General features: G+C 46.7%; 1 pseudogene; it reads left to right on the top strand.

The window, feature by feature from the left end:
- LOC121847233 overlaps positions 1–5,868 on the top strand; it is a 14,706-nt pseudogene extending 8,838 nt beyond the window's left edge.
- The last annotated feature ends 2,779 nt before the right edge of the window (positions 5,869–8,647 follow it).

Below are 8,647 nucleotides of genomic sequence, written 5' to 3'. Positions count from 1 at the left end.
GGGGGATATAGGTAGCACACAGGAGGACATTTTTCTCTGTTAGGATAATTTCTTTTTGAATTTCTAGCCAAATGTAGAATGTTCCTGTTTTGATTAATTTAATGGAGTGAGTTAGGTCTGCTCTATACCAAATTAGCATACCCCCTGAATCCCTTCCCTGTTTCACACCTGGTAGTTTGGTGGATGGGACTACCAGCTCTCTGTAACCTAGAGGGCAACCAGTGGGTCCATCTCCTCTATACCAGGTTTCTTGCAGGATGACAATGTCTGTATTACCGATTTCTTTGGTGAAGTCTGGGTTTCTGCTCTTTAGGCCAAAGGCAGATGACCTCAGGCCTTGGATATTCCAGGATGATATAGTGAAGGCTTTTTGTTCCAAAAAGTGTCCAATGTTGTTGGTCGTGGTTTGGCCTCAGGCCAGTAAGTGTGAGCAGAGCCTGCTGAGCATCTGGTACATGCCATTTGCTTGGGCGAGTGTGAGAGTGGGGATTGGGACTGTTTGCCCGCTCACTACCTGGGCGTATGTGTGGCTTCCATGTTGAGGCCTCTCTCTGCTCTCTCTCTGCTGGGGTGGGCAGGAGTCTCATTTCTCTGATCTCCAGCGCTCTGCACAGTCAGCAGTGGAGGACAGTGATCAGATCTTTACTGAGCTGATCCGCTCCATTGAGAGTGGAGCTCTGGGTGAAGGAGCTGATCAGAGCCCAAGAGAAGGCTCAAGTGAGTCAAGCTGAAGGACTCCTGGAGCAACTGAAGCAGGAGATAGCTGAGCTGAGGAAGAGAAGCACTGAGCTGGAGCAGCTCTCACACACAGAGGATCACATCCATTTCCTCCAGGTAACTAAACTGTCTTGTTACATGTGATATGAAATTAACTTCATGTGAAACTATTCATCTCAATTATTATGTTGTCCTGTCTGTCTCTGTCCCTGTCGGTCTCTCTGTCTGTCCGTCCCTCCTGTCTGTCATCTGTCTCTGTCTCTCTGTCCAGGGTGGAGTCTGTCCAGTCCCTCTCTTTGGTTTTGAGTCCAGTCCCTCTTTCTTTACCCTGTCTGTCCCTTGTCTCAGGGTGGAAGTCTTTGTCGTCCCTCTCTCTCTGTCTGTCCCTCTCTGTCTGTCTGTGGAAAGTAGAAGAAGCCTTTCAATCACTCCCTTCTCTGCTGTCCGTCCACTCTCTCTCTGCTGTGCTCTCTTTCTCCCTCTCTGTCCTGTGTGTCCCTCTATTATGTGGCTGTCCGCCTAGTTTGGCCTCTCTCTTTAGACTGTCCGTTTTTTTCTTCTATTTATTTCCCATTTGAGTCCATAAGTAGTACAATCTGTGTCTTTTCTCTGTCTGTCCCTCTCTCTCTGTCCATCCCTCTCTCTCTGTCCGTCCCTCTCTCTCTGTCCGTCCCTCTCTCTCTGTCCGTCCCTCTCTCTGGCTGTCCCTCTCTGCTCTGTGAGAGCCGTCTGGGCTCTGTCCGTTCTTCTTTGTCTGTTCTGCTGTGATGTCCCTCTCTATGGTCAGGGTCTGTGTGGACTGTTCTGTCTGTGGTGTCTCTCTCTGGTCAGGGTCTGGTGTGGACTGTTCTGCTGTGGTGTCCTCTCTCTCTGTCTGTCCCTTCTGCTGTCTGTCTTCCCTCAGGTCTCTGGGGTCTGTTCTGCTGGCTTCTCTGTGGGGGTGGCCACTCTCTCTCTGGGTTGTTCTCTGTCACTGTCTGTCCCCTCTCTCAACCTCTCCTCTGTCTGTCCCCCTCTCCCTGTCTGTCCTCTCTCCCCTCTGTCCCCTCCATCTCTCTCTCTCCACCAGCAGTCTGATCTCCTCTCTCTGTTCTGCTCCTCTTTCTCCTGTCTAGTTGTCTCACCACTGTCTGTCTGTCCCTCTCTCTCTGTCTCTGAGTCCGTCCCTCTCAGCTCCAACTCCTGCTGGGTGTCTCTCTCTGTCAATGAGGGAGTCTGTCCGTCCTCTCTCTTTGTCTGTCTCTGACCTCTTTGTCCGTCCCTCCTCTTTGTCAAAGTCCCTCTCTCTCCTGCCGTCCTCTCTCTCTGTCTTATGTCCCTCTCTGAAACTGTCTGTCCCTCTCTCTCTGTCCGGGTGTCCGTTATAGATAATCTCTCTCTGACTCAGTCCCCTCTCTCTGTCCGTCCCTCTCTCTCTGTCTGTCCCTCTCTCTCTGTCTCTGTCTGTCCCCTCTCTGTCCGTCCCTTCTCTCTGTCCAGTCCCTCTCTCTGTCTGTCCGTTACCCTGCTCTCTGTCTGTCCGTCCCTTCTTTCTCTGTCTGTCCCTGTCTGAGTCCTCTCTCTCTGTCTGTCTCTCTCTGTCCGTCCCTCTCTCTCTGTCCGTCTCCCTCTCTCTCTGTCCGTCCCTCTCTCCCATTTTTGTAATAGTCAAAAAGTCTCTGTCCGTCCCTCTCTCTCTGTCCGCCCTTTTAATTACTCTGAACAGTCCCTCTCTCTCTGGACTCCCATTTGGTCTCTGACTGTCCCTCTCTCTGCCATCCGTCCCTCTCTCTCTTTGACCGTCCCTCTCTCTGTGTCCCCCTCTCTCTCTGTCCGTCCCTCTCTCTCTCTTCCGTCCCTCTCTCTCTCTGTCTGGCCCTCCCTTCTCTCTTGGCTCTGGCCTCTCTCTCTGTCCGTCCTCTCTCTCTCTGTCCTGGTGTTTGTCCTCTCTCGCTCTCTGTCCTTCCCTCTCGCTTTCTGTACGTCCCTCTCTCGCTCTCTGTCCTTCCCTCTCTCTCCTTCCAGGTGTCCTTCCCTCTCGTCTCTGTCCTTCCCTCTCGCTCTCTGTCCATCCCTCTCGCTCTCTGTCCTTCCCTCTCTCTCTGTCCTTCCCTCTCGCTCTCTGTCCTTCCCTCTCGTCTCTGTCCTTCCCTCTCTCTCTGTCCGTCCCCTCTCTCTCTGTCCGTCCCTCTCTCTCTCTCTCGCTCTCTGTCCTTCCCTCTCGCTCTCTGGTTTCACTCTCTCTCTGTCCTTCCCTCTCGCTCTCTCTGTCCTTCCCTCTCGCTCTCTCTCTCTCTCTCGCTCTCTCTCTCTCTCTCTCTCTCTCCAGAGTTATCAGTCTCTCTCTCTCTCTCCAGAGTTAACTCAGTCTCTCTCTCTCTCTCTCTCAGAGTTATCAGTCTCTCTCTCTCTCTCTCCAGAGTTATCAGTCTCTCTCTCTCTCTCTCTCTCAGAGTTATCAGTCTCTCTCTCTCTCTCTGTCCGAGTTATCAGTCTCTCTCTCCGTCTCTCTCTCTTATCAGTCTCTCTCTCTCTCTCTCTCTCCAGAGTTATCAGTCTCTCTCTCTCTCTCTCCAGAGTTATCAGTCTCTCTCTCTCTCTCTCCAGAGTTATCAGTCTCTCTCTCTCTCTCTCTCCAGAGTTATCAGTCTCTCTCTCTCTCTCTCTCCAGAGTTATCAGTCTCTCTCTCTCTCTCTGTCCAGAGTTATCAGTCTCTCTCTCTCTCTCCAGAGTTATCAGTCTCTCTCTCTCTCTCTCTCTCAGAGTTATCAGTCTCTCTCTCTCTCTCAGAGTTATCCAGTCTCTCTCTCTCTCTCTCTCTCCAGAGTTATCAGTCTCTCTCTCTCTCTCAGAGTTATCAGTCTCTCTCTCTCTCTCTCTCTCAGAGTTATCAGTCTCTCTCTCTCTCTCTCTCTGAGTTATCAGTCTCTCTCTCTCTCTCCAGAGTTATCAGTCTCTCTCTCTCTCTCTCCAGAGTTATCAGTCTCTCTCTCTCTCTCTCCAGAGTTATCAGTCTCTCTCTCTCTCTCTCCAGTTATCAGTCTCTCTCTCTCTCTCTCTCAGAGTTATCAGTCTCTCTCTCTCTCTCCCAGAGTTATCAGTCTCTCTCTCTCTCTCTCCAGAGTTATCAGTCTCTCTCTCTCTCTCTCAGAGTTATCAGTCTCTCTCTCTCTCTCTCCAGAGTTATCAGTCTCTCTCTCTCTCTCTCTCAGAGTTATCAGTCTCTCTCTCTCTCTCTCAGAGTTATCAGTCTCTCTCTCTCTCTCCAGAGTTATCAGTCTCTCTCTCTCTCTCTCTCTCTCTCTCCAGAGTTATCAGTCTCTCTCTCTCTCCAGAGTTATCAGTCTCTCTCTCTCTCTCAGAGTTATCAGTCTCTCTCTCTCTCTCTCCAGAGTTATCAGTCTCTCTCTCTCTCTCTCAGAGTTATCAGTCTCTCTCTCTCTCTCTCCAGAGTTATCAGTCTCTCTCTCTCTCTCTCCAGAGTTATCAGTCTCTCTCTCTCTCTCCAGAGTTATCAGTCTCTCTCTCTCTCTCAGAGTTATCAGTCTCTCTCTCTGTCTCTCCAGAGTTATCAGTCTCTCTCTCTCTCTCTCCAGAGTTATCAGTCTCTCTCTCTCTCTCTCCAGAGTTATCAGTCTCTCTCTCTCTCTCTCTCCAGAGTTATCAGTCTCTCTCTCTCTCTCTCTCCAGAGTTATCAGTCTCTCTCTCTCTCTCTCTCTCTCTCAGAGTTATCAGTCTCTCTCTCTCTCTCTCAGAGTTATCAGTCTCTCTCTCTCTCTCTCCAGAGTTATCAGTCTCTCTCTCTCTCTCTCTCCAGAGTTATCAGTCTCTCTCTCTCTCTCTCAGAGTTATCAGTCTCTCTCTCTCTGTCTCTCCAGAGTTATCAGTCTCTCTCTCTCTCTCTCCAGAGTTATCAGTCTCTCTCTCTCTCTCTCCAGAGTTATCAGTCTCTCTCTCCAGAGGTATCAGTCTCTCTCTCTCTCTCTCTCTCCAGAGTTATCAGTCTCTCTCTGTCTCTCTCTCTCTCTCTCTCTCTCCAGAGTTATCAGTCTCTCTCTATCTCTCTCTACAGAGGTATGAGTCTCTCTCCAGTATCAGTGTATCTTCAGACTTACCCAGCATCGTTGTCCGTCCTCTTCAGTACTTTGGAGATGTGAGTAAGACTGTGTCTGAACTGAGAGAGAAACTAGAAGACTTTCTTAAAGGAGAATGGACCAAGATCTACACTACAGGTGTGTTGAAAACAATAAGAACATCAACTTTAGACCATTGAAAGTTCCCTACTAGTCATATACATGTGGAATATGGTCTGATGATAACATTCCCTCTCTCTGTCAATGTGTTTGTGTGTCTGTAGTGAATATAGTGGATGTTGTACTGCCTCCAGAGCCCAAGACCAGAGAACAGTTGTTACAATGTGAGTCTCTTTATTGTGAAGTAACTAACAGTCTCTTTTTTACTGACACTCCTAACAATCCCTCTAGAAATATATAGCAATAGTAGATCTAATCAAAGACTGGGTATCTATCTGACTCCTCATATTTCTCTGATTTGATCTCTGCTGTGCTCTAATCAAAGACAGGGTAGATACAGTATCTGACTTAACTTATTGTTCTGACTCCCCTCATTGGTCTCTGCTCTTCTCCCAGATTCCTGTCAGCTCACACTGGACCCAAACACAGCAGGCACACACCTCTCTCTGTCTGAAGGGAACAGAGAGGTGACCTGTACACACCAAGTCCAACCATATCCTGTCCATCCAGACAGATTCACCAACTGGTGTCAGGTTCTGTGTAGAGAGGGTCTGTCTGGACGCTGTTACTGGGAGGTGGAGTGGACTGGTGATGTTTATACAGCCGTCTCATATAAAGACATCAGCAGAACAGAGAGAGGTAATGATGGTGGATTTGGATACAATAACAAGTCCTGGAGTTTACTGTGCTCTAGAGGTGATTATTGTTTCAGACACAATAATGTTGAGACTAAAGTATCAGGCCCTCAGTCCTCCAGAGTAGGAGTGTACCTGGATCACAAGGCAGGTACTCTGTCCTTCTACAGTGTCTCTGACACAATGACCCTCCTCCACAGAGTCCAGACCACATTCACTCAGCCCCTCTATCCTGGGTTTAGTCTCTATGATTATAATGATACTGCTGAGCTGGTTAAACTGAGATACTAGTCATGCTGGTGTAGTCTATAGCTGAGCTGGTTACTGATTTGTTATTAATTAAAATTCAATACAATGTTTTAATCTTGTACATTTCCATGAATCATGATGTCTGGTGTTGATGTATATTGGTTGTCATTCAGAACCATTGATATGTTTTCTCAGTTGGTTCTCTGTCTCTATGTAATTCTCCTCAGTATCATTGATCAGCTTGTTGGCTCGGTCCTAATTGATGTGTTCTCTGTCACCTGGAGCTGCATGGAAAATGGTCCAGGAACTAAAGGACAATTCAGGACTAGTCAGCCCACTACAAGCTGGTATCACTTACTTTCTACTAAACTATATGGTCTGGTTTCCCAGACACAGATGAATCCTAGTCCTGGACTAAACAGTATGTTCAATGTAGATGTCCAGGAAACCGGCCCTAAATGTGTCATCTTTCATCCTCCCATACTGCTCAGTCCAGCAACATTAAACCTGTCCAGCAGGTGGTGCTGTTGACCAAACAATAAAACCAGCAGATATCTTGACTTGCCACTCAGTATATCAGTAATGTTCAGAATAGTACTTTAATATCATTGGAGATTGATGGTCTTTTTAATCCACTATCCAGAGTCAGGAACAGATGAAGTTAGGTCTGCTACTGTTCAGTGATTAAATATGATTTATGGTGATGGGAAATAATAAAAAACACTCAACTTCATCTAGTAATAGTTTTCCTTTGTTATTTATTCCAAGGTGTGTTTTAACTTGTAAATGTATTGTGTGGAGGTGAGCTAGTGGTGTGGCTGATAGAATAGAATGAAAAGGGAGGAGGGGAGGAAGAGGGGAGGAGTGAAGGGCTGTTCAAGAAACCAGATGAGGAAGAGGAAGATGTTCAGGGGAATTACTGTCTCTGTTCCAAATGGTTCCCTATTCCCTACGTAGTGCACTACGGTGCTTCTGACCAGGTCTAAAGTAGTGTTCTACTTACAATATCATGTTTAAGATCTTTCCTCTCATTGAACTGGGCCTCATTCTAAATGGTCACTTTGTATTGATAGTCCATACTGGTCTTTACTATGGTTCTACATACAGTATCTGTATTGATAGTCCATACTGGTCTTTACTATGGTTCTACATACAGTACCTGTATTGATAGTCCATACTGGTCTTTACTAAAAAGTAAAACCCTATGGACCTGAAAGGTCCTGCAGTGTCTTTACAGTCTCCAGCAGGGGGCAGTAAAACCTATGGACCTGAAAGGGACTGCATGTGCTCTAGTCTCCAGCAGGGGGCAGTAAAACCCTATGGACCTGAAAGGGACTGCAGTATGCTCCAGTCTCCAGCAGGGGGCAGTAAAACCCTATGGACCTGAAAGGGACTGCAGTGTGTTCAGTCTCCAACCCTATGGAGGGGACTGCAGTAAAGTCCCAGCATGGACCTGAAAACCCTAGGACTGGACAGTGTGTTCCAGTCTCCAGCAGGGGGCAGTAAAACCCTATGGACCTGAAAGGGACTGCAGTGTGCTCCAGTCTCCAGCAGGGGGCAGTAAAACCCTATGGACCTGTAGGGGAAGTGAGGAGTACATATCATAGGTGAATTTACATTGATGTTTCCACAGAGACCTGAATCATATCCACGAGGCACCAAACTGAAGAAAATGAACTGAAACAGGTCTAACTGAACTAAAATAATTCTGTTGCTAAATGTTTTGCTACAGTGTTCTCTACCGAATAACACCCTGGATTCAAATACTATTTGAAATCTTTCCATCACTTTAGGCATTTCCTTTGTCCTCCAGGTGGGCGGGGTTTGTTTGTACTTTTAGGACTTTTCTATTGGTTCCATTACAACAAACTCAATCAAACACTGCTTATTAAATCTTCAACATTATTTTAACGCAGGTCTGTTTCCACGTGCAATAAGCTTGTAACGTCTTGTATGATCTCATCAGGTAAAGGTGTGTCAAATGGAAGGACAAGTCTCACCACTGAGAGGAAAACATCACTGGTCCACCTCTGCATCAGGTCAGCTATGTTGATCAGTACTGTCCCAGGGATGCTGGGAGCAGAGATGAACTCCCCTGACCTGGTACCACCTATGGAGTTGTCATTTTAATATCAGTTTAACCCCATTACTGCTATAACACATAAACCATGTTAACCTCTTGAATCTATGGGGGCGCTATTTCATTATTGGATAAAAAAAACGTGCCCGTTTTAAGCGCAATATTTTGTCACGAAAAGATGCTCGACTATGCATATAATTGACAGCTTTGGAAAGAAAACACTCTGACGTTTCCAAAACTGCAAAGATATTAACTGTGAGTGCCACAGAACTCATGCTACAGGCGAAACCAAGATGAAACTTCAAACAGGAAATGAGCAGAAGTTTTGAGGCTCTGTTTTCCATTGTCTCCTTATATGGCTGTGAATGCGCCAGGAATGAGCTTAGACTTTCTGCCATTTCCAGGTGTCGGCAGCATTGTGACGTATTTGTAGGCATATCATTGGAAGAGTGGCCATAAGAGACTACATTTACCAGGGGTCCGCCCGGTGTCCTTTGTCTAAATTGGTGCGTAATCTTCAGCTGCAGGCATTTTCTCCTGGGATTCAGAAGGGAAAGCACACTTCCACGAACGATATATCATCGAAGAGATATGTGAAAAACACCTTGAGGATTGATTCTAAACAACGTTTGCCTTGTTTCAGTCGATATTATGGAGTTAATTTGGAAAAAGTTTGGCGTTTTGATGACTGAATTTTCCTTTTTTTTTTTGGTAGCCAAACGTGACGCACCA

This window comes from Oncorhynchus tshawytscha, linkage group LG01 (assembly GCF_018296145.1).
Source record: "Oncorhynchus tshawytscha isolate Ot180627B linkage group LG01, Otsh_v2.0, whole genome shotgun sequence".
NCBI lineage: Eukaryota > Metazoa > Chordata > Actinopteri > Salmoniformes > Salmonidae > Oncorhynchus > Oncorhynchus tshawytscha.
The sequence above is the reverse complement of the archived record's forward strand: the minus strand, read 5'-3'. Positions and strand labels throughout refer to the sequence as shown.